The 20,125-nt window shown below is 40.7% G+C and overlaps 1 protein-coding gene across 1 annotated transcript in view; it reads right to left on the bottom strand.

Annotated features, from left to right (window-relative positions):
• SGCD (sarcoglycan delta) overlaps positions 1–20,125 on the bottom strand; it is a 639,540-nt gene that overhangs the window by 287,526 nt on the left and 331,889 nt on the right. The window contains exon 3 of the mRNA XM_069763505.1: positions 14,085–14,217. The gene's annotated coding sequence lies outside the window, so the exon portion shown is untranslated. The remainder of the gene's footprint in view (positions 1–14,084; positions 14,218–20,125) is intronic.

Genomic DNA, 20,125 nt, shown 5'->3' on the forward strand with positions numbered 1-20,125 from the left:
TAAACCGATAGCTACTCTGAAGAACATTGGCTCATCAGCCAAACTGGCCGCCTACATAACACAGGCATGACCAGTGTATTTTACCCACTCAAAATAAACATTTTAGGCAGAGTTTTCCCACTCTAGTCCTCAATGCCCACACCAACAGGTCAGGATTTGTGGCTATCCTACAGAAAGAACCTGTTGCAATTTCTGATGCCTTCCTAATTCTTCCAACACCTGCACAATACTAAGAAGATCCTGAAAATTTGACCCGTCGGCACCTTGAGAACTGTTGATTTGGGCTATGTTCACACTGAGTTTGTAGTGACGGTCAAAAACAAAAATGATGTTTCTTCATGTGGAAACCTCTTCCTTTTTTGGAGGAGTTTTTCTTTGATGCGTTTTGTAGGAGGTTTTTTTTTCTGAAACGCGTTGTATGGACAGTGTCCAGTTTGGCACAGATTCCATCAGGATCTTCGTCTTCTTTTTTTCCCACCAAGTTTTTTTTTTTTAGAAAACTCTCCAGAAAAGAAAAACTCTTCATACGAACAGCAAGTGGATGGACGAGTTTTCTAATCAATTTGAACGAAAAATTGGTTGAGGATTTTGGATTGGATTGTCTAGAACAAAAAACTACTCAAAAACTCAGTGTGAACATACTGTAGGTTTAGGTAGTAATTTTTGTGTTTTGTTCATTCGTCGCCATCAAAGATATATAAAATTCAGTTTTATACAAATCAATATTTAACCGAGCCGGCAATAAAAAGACTGAGTCATGATACCAATCACGATCACTGTAGCATGGAGAGTTGATGAGGGTCATGCCTGTAATACGCCATCCAGCTAGCGAGGCCGACGCTCTGTGCATTCAGCCTAATAATCATCACTGCCGTCCATATGGAGTTATGAAAGCATGCTAATGAATGGAGGCTCTGCACACGGAAAGCCCAAAAGGCAACAGGCGGCCTGACTGCAGCCTATACTTACTGATCAGGTGTGTGAGGAGTGCTGACCCTGGCATGGCTGCCGCACCTTCTGCTTCCCTTCTGATCTGCCAATTTACTTTTATTTATTAGTGGATATTAACCCTGCAGATGAGAGAGACTAAGCTAATCATCAACCTTTCCAGCTTCCAGATGATATCTCAGAGGAATGTTAAAGTGTTCAGCCATTTAAAACACAAAACGTTTGTTGCACAGTGGAAAATGGTCATATTTTACTTTTTCAGCAGTCAGTTAATACCCGTAAATACACTGTGTTTCTGTCACCCACAGTGTGGGAAGAATAAGTGCCACACGAAGGGATGAGGGGAAGGGAGCCCAACACTAGGGAAGGGGGGGAGTGGGGAGCCTTAGGCAGATCTCCTGTCTGTCCTAAACGTCTCTATATAGGTTGTTTACCTATCGCCGAGCAGGAACCTAATTCCTGCCTGACCCTGGCAATAAGCCCTGATTAGGGAAGGACGGGTTCATATTTTATTTTTTTAGCAGTCAGTAAATACCCGTACGCTAGCTTATATACTGTGTTTGTGTCATGCACAGTGTGGGAAGACTAAGTGCAACACAAAGGGATGAGGAGAAGAAAGCCCAACATTAAAGAAGGGGGGAGTGGGGACCCCCTAGGCAGATCTAAAGTCACCCTGTCTGCCCTAAACATCCCTATATATGTTGTGAACCTATCGCCGAGCAGGAACCTAATCCCTGCCTGACCCTGGCAATAAGCCCTGCTTAGGGAAGGACGGGTTATACACTAGTCAAACCCCACTACAATTAAAGACAGCTGGGATAGACAAACAATGGGAACACGTATCTTGAGCGGTAACACAGATGTCCTCTAATAGCACCAAAGTGGAAGATAGCCGACTGCTATAGCTCCAAGCCTCATCAGGGGAAAATGGAAATATCACTGGCGATTCCCAGAAGCAAACAATAAGTCTAAAAGCACCCACTACATGTGTGTGTATGGCACCGATGAGCCGGATCCATGTTTGTTTCAGGACAAGAATACCATAAGAGCATACCAGCAGTGTACAAATACAATTACTGGCAACTCCCAGCAGACTGTTCAAAGATTAAATAGGGTGTGGTGCAGCTCCAAAGGCCACAGTGGGAGAGGATTATCCCTGCTGAGCAGGAAAACTCAGTGTTGTGTTTGGAGACAAAACATTACTTATTATCACCAATGGGTGAAAATAAAAATAGTAATTTTTTCACATTTTAATGGCATTGGAGTGTTACCTCTTTTTCATTCAACTATATCTATCTATCTATCTATCATAAATATTTATCTCATACCTATCTTATATCTGTCTCGTAAGTATTTGGACTCACATTGGGGCCCCCAGGGTAGTATCCACAGAGTGGCTGCTGGAGGAGGAACAAACTTGAGACAAGAGATATCAAACTTGACAGTTCTGTAACCAGAGGGACAGAATCAGGAGGCAAACGATAATCAAGAAAATGGACGAGGTCAGTCACCAGTGAAGACAGACAAGCCGGGGTCAGAGTTTGGAGGGATAACTGATAATAAAGGTCAGGAAACAAGTGGAATCAGGGTCAAGGACAGAATGCCATAAGAGCACGCCGACATAGTAACTGGTGACTGTTTGGAGTTTAAATAGGGTGTGGTGCGGCCCCAAAAGCTCAGCATGGAGCTGATTATATATGTTCAGCAGCCGGACAGCACAAGATATGGACCAGAAGATCTCGATTACTAGCACTGCCTGCAGAGTGAATGCGGCACCTGACGAGAGAGGCAAACGTCAACGGAGCAGGTTTAGCTAAGGATTATACAGTTTCTATCTCACGTCCATCTATATATGACTCTATAATTTATTTCTCTTTCTAATTATCCTTCTATCTATTTTTCTGCCTAATTAAAATATCTATGACGTTTTTCAGGTTAGGCTTTTCCTTCCGCCATGTCAGAGATTGACACAGACAAAAAGATATTTTCCCGATCAGACAAGTTTTCATAAATCTGTTCATTAGGTCCTCGCCGTCTCACCCCGAGCCGAGCAGTATAATAGTAATCATTGGTGCATATTACTCATATCTGTATTATCCGACTAAGCTTTATCCCCAGGACCCGGAGCTAGAAAGTTCACACAGCTAGTGGGAATATATCAAAAGCTTTGACAAGGAACACTCTTGTGGATTACACGCTTGTGGGTTTTTGTACTTCATAGCCTACTTTTTGTCCAACAGGATCTGAAAAATGTATTCAAGGGATGGTTCATCCTTCCCCGGGGAATGCCTACAATATCTAATTTGTCGACCTTTCACAACCACAAGTTGATGGTAAATATCAGCTCCCTCCTCTCTGTCAAAATCCCTGTGTGTTCTTGCGCTCCTCCTGACACTTTTCCCCATCGCCTACAGTTGACAGAGCTTAAAGGTCATGTGTGCTTCTGTCTACATGGAGGGGGGAGCTCAGCGGAGGTCTAGTGTGAGCGGACGAGCCGGAAATGTTAAGCCAAATATGACTTGTTACTGAAAAGTCTGCGGCCCCTAGATGTGGACAACTGGCAGCACACACTTCATTAGTGTTATGAATGCTAGGCTGAGGAGAAAGAGAGGAAAAAAGGAGGGAAGGAAGGAAGGAGGGAAGGAAGGAAAGAAGGAAGGGAGGAAGGAAGGAGGAAGGGAAAGAGGGAGGGAAGGAAGGAAGGGAGGAAGGAAAGAGGGAAGGATGGAAGGGAGGGCAGGAAGGAAAGAAGGAGGGAAGAAGGGAAAGAAGGAAGGAGGGAAGGAAGGAGGAAAGGAGGAAAGGAAGGAAGGAAGGGAGGAAGGAAGGAGGGAGGGAATGAAGGGAGGAAGGAAGGAGGGAAGGAAGGAAGGAGGAAGGGAAAGAGGGAAGGAAGGAAGGAAGGAAAGAGGGAAGGAAGGAGGGCAGGAAGGAAAGAAAGAGGGAAGAAGGGAAAGAAGGAGGGAAGGAAGAGGGGAGGAAGGAAAGAGGGAAGGAAGGAGGAGGGAAGGAAGGGAGAAATGAAGGAGGGAATGATGGAAGGAAGGAAGGAATGAAGGAAGGAGGGAAGTAAGAATGGATGGAAAAATATGAATATGTAAGACGGAAGATATGACGAAGGAGGAAGAAAGTAAAAATGAAATAAGGAAAGAAAGAAAAAGAAAGAAAGAAAAAGAAAACAAAACAAGACAGGAAAGAAGGAAAGACTTAGGGAGGAAGGAAGGAAAAGGATGAAGGAAGACTGAAAAGAAAGAAAGGAAGGAAGCAAGAAATGACAGGAAAAGGTGGGTTGGCAGGATGAAAGAAAGATAGGAAGAAGTAAGGAAGGGGAAAAGGAAAAAAGGAGGAAAGGGAGGAAGGAAGGAAAAAAGGAAGGCAAGGCAGGATAAGAATGGGTTGTTAGGAAGAAAGATATGAAGCAGGGGTAAGGAAGGAAAGAATGAAGGAAGTAAGATAGGCAAGAAGTAAGAAAAAAATATAGGATGAAGGTGTGAGGAAGGAAAGCAGGAATGAAGAAATTAAAAAGAAAAGAAGGGCATGAAAAGAATGGGAAGTTAAAAAGGAAAGAAAATAATACGAAATGAGAAAAAAAAAGAATACAAGGAAGGAAAAAAGTTTGAAAGGAAGAAAGCTTGAAATATTAGGATAGGAATGAATTAAAAAAGGAATGAAGGGAAGTAAAAAAGCAAAGAAGAAAGGAATAAGGTGGCATTAGACCAGCTTACAACACTGTCACTGACTTTATATGTTATAAATTCTAGATTGGAGAAAGCAAAAAAGTATAAATCTAGGCTCCTCTCGCCTGCTCTCAGGGTAATACATGGACATTGCCAGACTGTTATATTTTAATTATTTTGATTCACTTTCTTAAGAACCATCATGAACAATCTTCTACTGTAACATTTAGAAGAGCAATATCTTTCAGAACAATCTCCTCCTTGCTCTTCTCATATTTTGTTTGCGCAAATTCAATCAATCCCCTTTTCTCAGACAAGGCACCTTCATCATCATTGCGAAGGACAGACAGCAGGCAGGCGGGATACTTGGTGGCATTTTAAATGAATTTATTCACAAATTGTACGGCTCTGGGTACGTAAATATCACTATTCGTGTTGTCTCCTCTCACCTCTCAAGTTTTATACCTGGACGGACATCATGTTATATAGAAAGACTAAATACAAGGTGGTCAGGGCATCACAGGCACAACACTGTCACTCTCTGGTCATCACAGGATAGGAAAGTAGATGCTTAACAAAGTTATACAGAGGATAGATAGATAGATAGATAGATAGATAGATAGATAGATAGATAGATAGATAGATAGATAGAATTCCAAAAAAGAGGCAGCACTCTATTGTTTCAGTGGAAAAATGTGCAGGATTTTAATCAACCCACATGTCTGGGCGACGTTTCGGCTACAAATGAGCCTTTCTCAAGGCAAATTATCACCTGGTTTGTCTGCCCTCGTCATCGGAGGAATAGCCGGTAGACTGCCTCCTAACATCATGATAAGCCAATTCTGATGACATTTTAGAGCTCTTATACATCGAGTTCATGCTCAGCACGTTCGATAATGTCGCCAACTTGTGGTAGGAGACACAGCTCTGACATTATTGGGGTTCACCTAAAAAACTTCCTTTCCATTAGCCCATAAATCTTTGACCTTTATGGAAAAGTCCCATCAAATTGACGGTACGATGACTCTACCAACTCACAAGTCTCCTCTCTATTCATATATCCCAAACCTTCTTCTGTGCGGAGCAGTGTCTGAAAAATTGTTTGGTCGTCTAAGCCTCCATGTTTACCGTCTGCCCCGTAAATCCAACTTCATGAAGAGATCGATGCCTACATATTGGGATAAAGAGAACATGGCTTTCATCAATCTAATCTTGACAGCAATATTCCAAGCTTTGATGTGTGTGATATCCAGGTCTTTCCGAAGTGTCAAATAAACAGCCCGTGGAAATATGACTCTATACTGACACAGATGTGCGTACCTTAGGGCATCAAAAATTCTTAATTTCCTGTGAAAAATATGATGTCACACTTTTTAATTTTCAGTCTCTGCTTTACTAAAACAATAACTCTGTTGGGTGACACGCTGGAAAAAATACTAAAGAAAAAGAAAGTAATATATGTCCAAAACATGGAACCCCGAGAAACCTTAGACAGGGTGACCTAATTTTCTATATTTTTAATTAGGAGAGTGATGGGGTGCTACACCAGATGACCTGGCCTCCACAGTCATCAGACCTGATCCCAATCGAGATGGTTTGGGGTGAGCTGGACCGCAGAGTGAAGGCAAAAGGGCCAACAAGGGCTAAACCATCTCTGGGAACTCCTTCAAGATTGTTGGAAGACCATTCCCGGTGACTACCTCTTGATGCTCATCAAGAGAATGCCAAGAGTGTGCAAAGCAGTCATAAAAGCAAAAGGTGGCTACTTTGAAGAACCTAGAATATAAGACATCATTTCAGTTGTTTCACACTTTTTGTTAAGTATATAATTCCACATGTGTTAATTCATAGTTTTGATGCCTTCAGTGTGAATGTACAATTTTCATAGTCATGAAAATACAAAAAAATCTTTCAATGAGAAGGTGCGTCCAAACTTTTGCTCTGTACTGTATATAAATGCCTTGTATGTATAAAGGGAATACAGAGAACGCCTTCCAGCTACTAACCTCTGGCCGATACCGTCAACCTAAACATCATTTTCTATTCTGCTTACCATGTTGTTTTCTCCCGGCTTGAGTTACGTTCATCGTGGAGTATAATTAATCTTTACTGTTACACTGTATTATGACAGAATATCCAGTTTACCACCTAAATCCCCCCTGCCCCTTTCATAAATCCTTGACATTAATTATTTCTTAAAGGGCTAGGTCATAATTTTCCTGGTTTCTAATTGACTTCTGTTTATTATTCCCAAGCATTTTAATGCTTTTAAGTATTCCATTTATTGAATATGTGACCCAATTAACACGTTCATAGACGTCAGAGAGTTTAGGCTGGTTTCACATTTGCGTTTTTTGCCACTGCGTTTTAGCGCAAAAAACGCATGCGTTTTTTTCCTATACTTAACATTAAAAACACATGCGTTTTTTTGCATGCGTTTTGCCGCCGCATGCGTCTTGTATGCATGCGTTGTGTTGCACAAATGCAACATGTAGTAATTTTTAGCGGCTTTTTTTGCCGCAAAAAACGCATCCATTTTTTTTTTCCTATACTTAACATCAAAAACGCATGCGTTGTGTTGCAGAAATGCAACATGTAGTAATTTTTAGCGGCGTTTTTTTGCCGCAAAAAAAAACGTATTGCTGTCTATGTAAACACATGCGTTTTTAAGCACATGCGTTTGGTTGCGTTAAAAACGCATGCGTTTTTATAAAAAAAACAAGAAAAAACACTGATAAGCCACCCCACACCATAAAATTGATAAAGGGATCCTAACCCGAACCCTAACCCTACCCCTACCCCTAACCCTTGGGATCCTAACCCTAACCCTAACCCTAAGGATTCCTTAGGGTTAGGGGTAGGGTTAGGGTTAGGGTTAGGATCCTTAGGGTTACTAGGGATCCAAACCCTAACCCTAGCTATTTCTGTTTATAGTGGGTTTTCTTGTTGATTTTGATGATTGGCAAGCTGTGACACACTTCTCATCATGCGTTTAAAAAACGCAAACGCATGAAAAAACGCATGCAAACGCATCAAAACGCGGCGTTTGTAATAAAACATGCAAAAACGCATGCGTCTAAAAAACGCGGCGTTTTACCGCGTTTACATGCCTTTTTTTCACCACATGCCTTTGCGTTTAAAACGCTGCGTTTTTAAACGCAAATGTGAAACCAGCCTTACAGAGGCGACTTTCTTTTTTCTTTTTTTTTTTTTTTTTTTTACCTAAACGCATGTATTTTTCGGCTAGGAAAATAATTTTTGCAATTGGGTTTTAATAAAAATTTTGCATGGTTTACCTTCTATAACTTCTTTTGCCGGCTGTAGAATGAGGTAACTGAGAATCTGTCAGGGAGCTCATTCTGACAGTCTGACTGGAGATTTTGTGACTCTTTTATTTGTCTTTTTCTGAGTTCTTCTCAGCAGATTTATGACCACAGACCAGATCAAAGTTGGATGAGCCTGTAACAGCCAAATGGCGCAAAAAATTTTTATGAAACGTAAGGGCAAAAATTATTTTGAATCTTAAATAAATGCAATTAAGTAGAAAAAAAATCTTCTCAAATGTGGACACCTTTAGAGTCAAGTTTAGGGCATACAAAAAGGTAAGAAATATGGCTGGTGGTCTTTGAATACATGCCTTTAATTAAAGGAAATACTAGTAATAGGCAATGATTTGTATAGAACACTCTCATATTCAATTTAAAGGGGCTCTTCAGTTTAGACAATCCCTTCTCGTAAGATAATAATAAGCAGATGACAAAATGTCCCCCAGAGAATAGGTGAATCTGTTGGCAAACTGTCCATAAGTGATACATTAAAAATTAAAGGGGTTGTCCAGTCTAAAAGCAACGTAAACTGGGCTCTCAAAATAACAAAATCTGCCATACTCACCTGCTCTCACCCCAAAGGATCCAGTGCATCAGAAGGGATTATATCACTCTTCCCTTGTCATAGGACCGCTGCAGCCAGTGATTGGCAGCAGCTGTAAGTTGACTTAAACAGGACATTATCAGAAAAACAACCATTGACACGATATTCAAATCACTTAACCACTGCAGCCAATCACAGGTGGCAGCAGTCCAGTGATAAGGGGACAGTGACATCACCAAGGGGGTGACAGCAGGAAAATATGGCAGATTTTGGTATTTTAATGATGCTCATTCATATTAAAAGGTTAAGTTCAAAAACTCTGTTTATAAAGGTGATACTAACTGCAGTTTTCTTCATCATTCAGTATTATTAAAAGTCTACTATTATTTATTTCAAAAGTACCATTCATTTCCGAGACTTTATACATATGATGATTTGCAAAATGCAAACATCCTGCTGCCACCACTAGAGGGAGCATGGGAGCTTACTGCATACTATTGTACTATAGAGAACAGTCTGAACTCCCTCTAGTGGTGGCTGCAGGAAGCGCAATGTTATTTCTTAAAAATCTATATCTATGCAATGAATTTGGAGCTCCGTATCAGAAAAAACAAAGCTTTGTCTGCCATGAAGATATTTTAGAAAATTAATCAGCAAGGTATTTTGGATTTAAAAAAAAAAAAAAAAGACATGTGGAGAATTACTTTAAATCTCCGTTACTGAACCTGTATTATAAACCTATACTCCGCGAGCAAATGTTCTGATGTCTCACGCTCCAATGATTTAATCCTTCTGCGGTTTGCAGTATGTCAACGTAACTCAAAAAATTAGGCTTTGCCTTGTTAGGTCTTGTTTGGAGACTCATGTGCCAATAGACATTAGTGCGATTCTTCCATGCGTGGATCATCATGCCCACCAGAGAATGATACGGCGCGAGAACACAGCCGCGTACAGTAATCCGGCAGAGTCTCCAAAGGTCTAAATGCATTTTTCACGGTCGTAAGTTAAGGTGAAGGTGGCCTGCAGCCGAACAAGTCAAGGAGGGGGAGGGAATGGGGGTCATGATTGACGGATGAAGTAAGGGCAACATTCCATTTGAAGCTTGCTGCGCCCTTTTTTGTTCAGGAACAGTTCCCCTTGTCATGTCCGCCAGGGTAGCTGGAGAATTTAATAAGGGATCTTTTAAGCTCGGCTTTCATGGCTATTTTAAGCTCTACGTGCCAATTTAGGAGCCCTGGTACAGTTACACTCACCGCCTCTCAGTTCCGCTTGGAATTTTCCCTCTGTTTTTCTCGCGCAAGTCTCTGATCAGCGTCTAGAACTCATCTCATGTTTCCGATATGAGTTTAATAAATGGATCTCATGCTAAGTGCTCCCAACTTGTCCTGGACTATTAGCGCATATTTTACCCAGGCAGCAGATTTCGCAGGATTTTCAAGGAGCCCGGAGCCCTTTCTGCCTTCGGAGACAAATTATTACTGTTCTTCTTCCTGATGCAGCCATTATTTGTTTATTAGGTATCTTGTGGGTTACAGAAGTGATTGACAGCTACGGTTAAAGGGGTAGCCACGTCCTCCTTGGGTGATGATGACGGACCTGTTGAAACGCATGCACAATCCCCAGGTATTGTGCAGGTATCCTACTCTAAGGAATGGCACCTGGCGAGCGGGTACGCGTAAAGGGCAGGTGTTATGATCCGGTGACCTTGGAGCTGCATGAGAACTTTCACTGGAGAAAGTGGCCACTATACTGACCGCAATCCTGAACTTAACACCGCAACTAGAAGTAGCCGTGGAGTGCACCTAACACACCTAGACACCTCGTCACAGCCGGAGGACTAAATTCCCCTAAAGATGGAAATTGGAATACTATCTTGCCTCAGAGAAAATCCCCAAAGGATAGACAGCCCCCCACAAATATTGGCGGTGAGTCAGAGATGAAAAAACATACACAGGCAGAAAAACAGGATTTAGCACAGGAGGCCACTCTAGCTAAATAGGACAGGATAGGACAGAGTTCTGTGCGGTCAGTATTAAAACCCTTCAAAAAATCCACAGCAGAATATACAAAAAACTTTCTACATCCAAGTAAAGATGTAGGAGCGTATATCTGCAACTCCAGTGAATCCTACAAACAGAGCAGGAGTAAACTGAAACAAACACACAACAGTGTGCCACAGATACAAAAAAACAAAACACTTATCTTTGCTGAAATTGGCAGCTAAGCAGGTGAGGCCAGGCAGAGGTCCAATACTTCCAAAGAAACATTGACAACTGGCAAGGGCTAATGAATCCTGCACACTTAAATATCCCAGACAGAACAGCAATTAGCAGATACACCTGGCCAGGACTGTGACTCAGAGACAACTGCATTCCCACCTACCACCACTGGAGGAAACCCAAGAGCAGAATTCACAACAGGCAGGCATATGGGGTCACGACATCTTCGGCAATTCTCACCTCCAGTAAGCAGCGCCGAACAACCCCTTTAATTCTAGTGGCTGCCCACTTGCAACTTGTCGCCTATCTAAAGAATAAGCAGCATTGGCACGAATCGATATGATATTGGGCTGTGCAGAAGCCATAGTGCCGCCTCTTACTTGCCGGCATTAGCGGCTCTTCTTTTTGATTAGCCGGTACAGAAATGTATCACTCGCTGCTGTGCCTGTTGTAGTTTTGATAAAATCACAGTTTTCTCTGCTGAAAATCTAGCAGAGCTCGGAATTTTGAGTCCTCTATAACCCCGCCCACACCACTGATTGGCTGCTTACCGTGTACACTGACAGAAAGCAGCCAATCGGTGCTGGGGGCGTGGCTGAACAAGGAGGCAGGAAGCACCTAGCCCTGTAGGGATAATCTCCTGCTGATAAAAAACTGATTTTATTGAAACAATAATCCATCATAGAATCTGACGCAGAAATCCAAGGGTTTACTATGAATCCTTTTGCAAGTCTGAGTCGATCTGATATACGGTATTAGACCATACACTGATTAGCTCAATTCAATGGATCTATTCTGCATGTGGAGATACAATAGATTTTCAATGCGGAATCCACACTTTTATTTTTGCAGCATTGATATTTGGTTGTTGCTTTTTGTACAGACACTTGGATTTTCCCATTGAATCCTTTGGAGTTTAATTTCATGTAAATTTCCACAATGAAAATACAATTGTATGAACAGACTGTGATAATATGAAAACTTAGGATCTGAAAAACTCTTCCAACCACCTCCTTTATACCGTTTCTCCATTTTGGATCCAAGCTACGGTTTGGGTATACATTGCCCCAAATCTCTGCAAAGTCATAGAGGTAAAACACAATATTTTGGATGCCTGACGCTGCCACTAGAGGGCGCATACTGTATACTGGTATACAATGAACTAAATAATAAAACAGCATAAGCCCCCCCAACATTTTTCTATCATGTAATCATGTCTAGGATGGGAATTGTTTTTAGCCGTAACCGCTAAAAAATAAAAATTACGAAATTAATAAGGACAAAATTTTAGATGTATTGAAACAGAACGAGTCTTTGCCTGATACTCTCATGGCCATTGTTCATCAAAGCCAACAGATGTCTCCACTATATACAAAGTAAGAACTCCCAGGAACCCTCAAGGGGTGTCAAGCCAATAAAAAAAAATCTCTCACGAAATATCTAGCATGTGCCGCTGATGCCTCAGAGCCAGAAGCACATGGATACACACATGGCGAGAGTGCGATCTCATTAGACAATTTAGTATATAACATTCTCTACAGGCCATCTCTTGCACGAAGCACGTATTGTGCATATATATATATATATATATATATATTGTAGCATGGCGTGTGTGTAGGGTGTGTAGTCGACGGGAGGTATGTGCCACATAAGTGCCATGCTGCTGTAATGTAGCCCGGAGTATTTCTTTGTTGTACATAACCATGTATATATATGTGTTTCAGGACCTGTGGTGATGTCAGACCACATGGCTAATCATGTGATGGGTTACTGGGTGTGGTTAGCTTTATATAAGACAGGCTAATGCTTAACACAGCAGATATGTGTGGAGGTGAAAACCCTCCTGAGTGTGTGAAGGCTCCAGGACTGAGCCTGATGGACTGGACACTTTGTTTTCTTTTCCTGAGCTAAAGGCTATTTGTTTGCTGTTATTTTGCCATGTGGTTTATGAAGTAATAAACCCTGTGAACTTTTAAAGGAACGTGCCTCCTGAGTGTCAGCCGTCGCACCTGAGTGAGTGAAATCCCTACAATATATATATATATATATACCTATTGCTCTTTAACCACCTCCGGACCTCCCATTGACTTTAAACATCCTAGTGGTCCGCATTCCATTTTCCCTGTGAAAGTCTAGAACATCTCTGCATAGAATAGCAGCTGCAGGCAATCATGCAGCTGCAGGTAGTCGGCCGTCAGACACAGCCTGATTCCTCATAGAGAAGGCACAGATGGTTTATTACCGTCTCTGCCTTCTCAATTGCTGCATAGAAGGTGCTAAACACATTCCGTATACAGGTATACAGTAATAGGAAGCACTAACGATCTCATCAATTGCAACTTTTTAAAAAGCCCGTTCCCCCTTCCTGGAGTGATTTCATGTGCAGATTTTGCAACGTTTTAGCAGAATGTAAGACTTTTTGTCCTAAAAAATTGCAAAAATGTGTAAGAGCATTTTGTCATTTTGCACAAACATCATGAACAGTGAAAACTATTTTGAAGAATTTTGTGCAAAAACGTCAACGAATACCACAAGACAAAAAAAGGAAAATGATTTGAAGGGAATCTGTCAGCAGGTATATGCTACCCCATCTGAGTGCAGCATGGTGTAGGGGAAGACAATGGTGCCAGCAATATGTCACTTGATTTACTTGGTGCTGCAATTGTGATAAAATCACTATTTTATCTGTTGTTGATCTAGCAAAGCTCTATATGCTGAGCTGTGTATAACCCTGTCAACATCACTGATTGGCCGCTTTCTCTGTACACTGCATATAAAATAGAAAAATTTGTATATTAATGGAAAGCTGCAAATCAGTGCTGGGGGGGGGGTGGATGGATCAGGAGGCACAAGGCCTCTAGTCCTGTAGTAATAATCTCCTGCTGATAAAACACTAATTTTACTGAAACAACACACAGCCAAGTAAGTGACATATCACTGGAATCAGGCTCTTAGCCACTAAATCATGATGGTCTCAGATTACATAGCAAAAAAAAAACTACTGAAAAATTCCCTTTAATAATGCAAATGATGAGTATACATTTATTTTGAACCCCAAAAAAACAGGAGAAGCTCTGTTTAAACTGAACTTCTGTCTCTTTCTGTATGTGATCCCATTTTGCAGCTAATTTAACGTAACCCATAGACGTGAATTGAGCGATAGACAAACGTGCCCACCACCGGTCCATAGCGCAGGGCCCTGTGGTCGAATACGACCATTCATACATTTGGCACCTATTTAGACTGAAATCAATGAGCGGCGCCATGATCATTGTGCATAAGGACGTTGAACCATTCAGCGAAATGAATTTTGGATAACAAGGCGTTACATTCGCCCGGTGCACGGGAACGGGCGCACTGTGAACCTTACCTTGATCAGACCTAATCAGCTTTGGGCAGAATCCGTATCAAAGCATCTAGACGTAGGATGGTTGAAAGATGAGAGTTAGAGTTTCTATACAAGACTCGTCGCTGTCCCAGAGGGGGGTCTATATCTGTGCCACCTGCAAATCAAGGAGAAATATATTGGGATGAGCATTATAATGCTTGGGAACTCGAAACTTGGTGTCTGCCCTACGGGTATTTTTGTTCTGACTTGTGGGAATAAAATACCTTTGCATATGAAATGTGTCTCTTCACTATACTGGAAACTCAAGAAGAGGAGAGAGAACGCATTGAAAGAGAATTTTTTTTTGTGGGTCACCTTCAAAGACCTAGATATCTTAAAAAAAGGAACATTCGAAAATCGCTTATAAGAACCATTTGCGTAAGATCCTTTAAATTAATGGGGTAAGCCCGACTGGCTGCACATCGCTAGGATATGATGATATCGCTATGATGGGTGGGACCCTTACAAATCCTTAAAATTAAGGGGTAGCAGCTCTGATTTAGTGCTGATGCCCCCTTGTGGCCATCCAACTGGGCAGGAACTGGACCCATTCATGTGAACGTTGTACCCTTGTGGGAGAGAAGGGTACAAGGAACCTTCAGTTCCAACATCCTCCACCTTTGCTAAAGTTATAGCATTTGTGAAGAGTGGATATCCTGTGTATGAACAGAGATCACCTGAAAAAAGGCTATATCGTTTTAAAAGGAATCTGTCACCAGTTTTCTGCCACCTAATCTGAAAGCAGCATAAAGTAGGGGCACAGGCACTAATTCCAGCGATTTGTCACTAACTGGGCTGCTTGCTGTAGTTTTGATAAAATCCTGGTTTTATCAAAAGATTATCGCTAGTAAACCTGCTGCCATGTAGACCTCCTCATTCATGAGCTCTGTATAACCCCGCCCTCACCACTGATTGGCAGCTTGCTGACAATATGCACAGAAGGCTGCCAATCAGTAGTGTGGGCGGAGTTATACATAGCTCAGCTTTCAGAGCACTGCTTGATCAGCAGCAGATAAAACAGTGATTTTATCAAAACGACAGCAAGGAGCAGAGTAAGTGACACATCGCTGGAATCAGAGTTTCTGCCCCAACATCATGATGATCTTAGATGGGGTAGCAAAAAACTGGCAACTCATTCCCTTTAAAAATGTTAGCACGTTTTCCATGCATCATCAAAGTCTTCAGGAACCTTATGGAAGATTTCTGGAAGATTTCACGTATGTGATGCGTGACGCAGTATGTGAAGGAGCATGGCCTAATAAAGGAGTAAGGGGGCATGGACAGAAAAATAATATATGGTCATTAGTAAAAGTTTCCAAGTATGTGTCAAAGATATTCTCCTGTAGTAGCAATGCTTCTAGAAAAGAATAACTCCATAAACAAGGAATGAAACAAAAACAACAGAGATCTGTTATCATTAGAGGCAGAATTACAATGACAGGTAACACTGACATTTGCACACGCTCATTAGACTCTTCAATACAAAAGATAGAGGTGGGATCAGACCATTGTGGCTAATGTACATGTGTTATTTCCTGAAACAACAGGAAGTCAGAATCTAAGAACCCCAGTGGTCGATGTGAGAATTGCAAGATTTCATCTTTTTTTATGCAGATTCTGCTATATATAAAAAAATTGCCAAACATTTAAAAAAATTAGTGTTTTAATCAATAGTTCATTTTCTTATGATAGCTTCTCTTTAAGCAAGCCATTATTTTTATTATAGCGGGGGCTGCTGGTTTCCATCTTATATCGTTGCTACATAGACGACATTCCATATTATAGTTTTTATTATCATTTTCGAATTCTTAGACCAGGTCCTGACGAACTTATTATACGTATGTGTGAAGTCCATGTTAAAGATGGGATATCATACGGACAGCACTTGCGGACCAATTATATTAATAATTAATAATTTAATATATTAATATTAATATATATATATCGTAAACATATTCTGCAGTACTTTACAATTAAATGTTATTGAAAAGGGCTGTTCGGATGACTTTTTTTTACATGTGACCAAATGAAAAAAAAATCTGATTATGTACCAATCTCTTCCGTATTTCGCCTATTAAAGTCTGTGGGTGCGAAAAACAATGGATCCCATATGGATCATCCATAGTGCATTCGTTTATTTCAGACACACTGCAATTATTAATATAGGAAACTACTTTTTTTAACTGTTGAATATATAAAAAAGGATAGCATATACTATATAAGTAAGAAATGGACCCACGGATGATACATAGATGGAATTCGGATAACAATACGGATGAATATCGTCCCTTTTTTGGGTGGTGGTTTTAGGATGAAAAACGGACAATTTTTTTTTTACTCGTCTGAATGTGCGTTTTTCTTATTTTATATTAATGTTCTTTTTCCTATCAATATATTATAGTAAAACTTTAGAAAGAAGAACAAAATAATATCTCAGACACCCTTCATCATGAGCCACAAGGACGCGAAGGCTTAAACTACAGAATTCTACATTTCTTTCTTTTTTTGTCACATAGAGGACAGTATGAAAGATAAAACTCACGGGGGGGGGGGGGGGGGTTCATGTAGGGACAATAGTGGGATCGTACTGGCTGATAACTGATTCCAAAAAAATAATTTCTTTCTGCATCCTTGCAATAAATTTGACCCGGAAGGGGGTAGGAGAGAAAGAACAATTATTATCTCGTATTACACGGGCATATCGTTTGATGCGGAAAACATGCGGTTTTAATTGCTTGATTTAGATCTCGTTGGCGAAAAAAAAAAAAGAAGAAAAAAAAAATATCTTCAGAAACATAACTTTTAATTATGTTAATTTATCTCGGAAAAAAGAAGCTGAATTTACAAAAAGCAATAGCGTTATTTATTTGAATATTAAGGCTGAGTATAAGTTATTCCGCTAATTGACTGACAGCATTTCCTAAATATGCTTATGAGTATATTCCCGCTGTTGTGATAAGTTCACAGTTCCCCTGCACCCTTCCCAGCTGTCATGTACTTCTAATATCTGTCACTCACGTCTACAGAGCAAAATAATGGAAGCTGGGAACACCGGGAAATATTTAAATTCACACATGACACAAGAGCAGAGGAAAAAATGAGGCATGGTTTTCTAAATATTTTGATAATATAAATCTGAAATTTGTGACGTGCCTTTGTATTCAGCCCCCTGTAGTCTCATACCCTTAAATGAAATCCTGAGTCACTCATTTCCATAAGAAGTTTTTAAAATTAGTCTACCTGTGTGTAATGTATTCTCAGTATAACTACAGCTTTTCTCTGAAGGCCTCAGAGGTTTGTTTGAGAACATTAGGGATCAAACAGCATCATGAAAACCAAGGAGCACACTGGACAGGTCAGGGATAAAGTTGTGGAGAAGAGTAAAGCAGGGTTAGGTTATAAAAAAAAAACAACCTCTGAACATCTCATGAAGCACTGTTCGATCCAGCCTCAAAAAATGGAAGGAGTATGGCACAACTGCAAACCTACCAAGACATGGCCGTCCACCTAAACTAACATCCCAAGCAACGAGAGTGCTAATTAGAGAAGCAGCCAAGAGGCCCACGGTCATTCTGGAGGAGATTCAGAGATCCACAACTCAGGTGGGAGAATCTGATCCTAGTCGAGTACTCTAGCCTTTATGGAAGAATTTCAAGAAGAAAGTGATTTTGAAAGCATGCTATAAGAAGTTCTATTTGCAGTCTTCAAAACGCCGTTAGGAGACACAGCTAGCATGTGGAATACGGTGCTCTGGTCATATGAGACCAAAGTAGAACTTTTTGGGCTAAATGCAAAACACTATGTGTGGCAGAAAACTGTAGAGGCAATTTGAATATAGCAGAAAACTAACATTGCACATCACCCTGAAAACACCATCCCCACCGTCATACATGGTGGTGGCAGCATCATGCTGTGGGGAGGCTTTTATTTAGCAGCGACAGGGAAGCTGGTGTGAGTTAATGGGAAAATGGGTGGAGCTAAATACAGGGCAATCCTGGAGAAAAACCTGCTAAGAGGCTGCAAAAGACTTGAGACTGGGACGTAGGTTTACCTTCCAGCAGGACAATATCCTCTGATTCCAAAGTAATATTTACCCCTTTATAAATACCTACGTGTTCATCCACCTGGATCCTTTATAAATATCTTGTAAGACCACAACCTAGACATGGGAATCCGGTAGACAGTTCAATGGTGGCCAAGTAGAATAATAAGTGGGATTTAATAAATGATATAATTGTTTTTTTTTGTTTTTTTTTTGGGGGGGGGTTACAATGAGCTGTAAGAATTGAACTTGTTCAGACTGGAAAGAAAGACTGATAAGAATGTACGAACATTTAGTATGCCAAATTTGGACATTTAAGCCCTACCTCCAGGCTTATCCAGGAACACACTCAAAACTGCCCCTTTTGGGTGTAACTTTTATCAAAACTCCATCCCTTTTGTGGTTCGGTTCTCAGGTCTGTAGGCAAGGTCTCAAATATAAAATAGTGCTGCGTTACTCTCTCCGTGTAAAGTATGTAAGCACAAATAGAGCTGCCTCATTAGCTCTACCTGTAAATAATATAAGCACAGATAGTACTGCATTACTCTCCTCCTGTAAAGTATGTAAGCACAAATAGAGCTGCCTCCTTAGCTAAACCTGTAAATGATGTAAGCAAAGATAGCACTGTTACTCTCTCCCTATAAAGTATGTAAGCACAAATAGAGCTGCCTCCTTAGCTATACCTGTAAATGATGTAAGCACAGATAGTACTGCATTACTCTCTCCCTGTAAAGTATGTAATCACAAATAGAGCTGCCTCCTTAGCTCTATCTGTAAATGATGTAAGCACAGATAGTACTGCGTTACTCTCCTCCTGTAAAGTATGTAAGCACAAATAGAGCTGCCTCCTTAGCTAAACCTGTAAATGATGTAAGCACAGATAGTACTGTTACTCTTTCCCTATAAAGTATGTAAGCACAAATAGAGCTGCCTCCTTAGCTCTACCTGTAAATGATGTAAGTACAGATAGTACTGTGTTACTCTCTCCGTGTAAAGTATGTAAGCACAAATAGAGCTGCCTCATTAGCTCTACCTGTAAATAATATAAGCACAGATAGTACTGCATTACTCTCCTCCTGTAAAGTATGTAAGCACAAATAGAGCTGCCTCCTTAGCTAAACCTGTAAATTATGTAAGCAAAGATAGTACTGTTACTCTCTCCCTATAAAGTATGTAAGCACAAATAGAGCTGCCTCCTTAGCTATACCTGTAAATGATGTAAGCACTGATAGTAAAGCATTACTATCTCCCTGTAAAGTATGTAATCACAAATAGAGCTGCCTCCTTAGCTCTACCTGTAAATGATGTAAGCACAGATAGTACTGCGTTACTCTCCTTCTGTAAAGTATGTAAGCACAAATAGAGCTGCCTCCTTAGCTAAACCTGTAAATGATGTAAGCACAGATAGTACTGTTACTCTTTCCCTATAAAGTATGTAAGCACAAATAGAGCTGCCTCCTTAGCTATACCTGTAACTGATGTAAGCACAGATAGTACTGCATTACTCTCTCCCTGTAAAGTATGTAATTACAAATAGAGCTGCCTCCTTAGCTCTAACTGTAAATGATGTAAGCACAGATAGTACTGCGTTACTCTCTCCATGTAAAGTATGTAAGCACAAATAGAGCTGCCTCATTAGCTCTACCTGTAAATAATATAAGAACAGATAGTACTGCGTTACTCTCCTCCTGTAAAGTATGTAAGCACAAATAGAGCTGCCTCCTTAGCTAAACCTGTAAATGATGTAAGCACAGATAGTACTGTTACTCTCTCCCTATAAAGTATGTAAGCACAAATAGAGCTGCCTCCTTAGCTCTACCTGAAAATGATGTAAGCACAGATAGTACTGTGCTACTCTCTCCCCATAAAGTATGTAAGCACAGAGCTGCCTCCTTAGTTCTATCTGTAAATAATGTAAACACAGATAGTGCTGTGTTACTCTCTCCTTGTAAAGTATATAAGCACAAACATAGCTGCCTCC

The sequence above is a fragment of the Ranitomeya imitator genome, chromosome 4 (assembly GCF_032444005.1).
Source record: "Ranitomeya imitator isolate aRanImi1 chromosome 4, aRanImi1.pri, whole genome shotgun sequence".
Taxonomy (NCBI): Eukaryota; Metazoa; Chordata; class Amphibia; order Anura; family Dendrobatidae; genus Ranitomeya; species Ranitomeya imitator.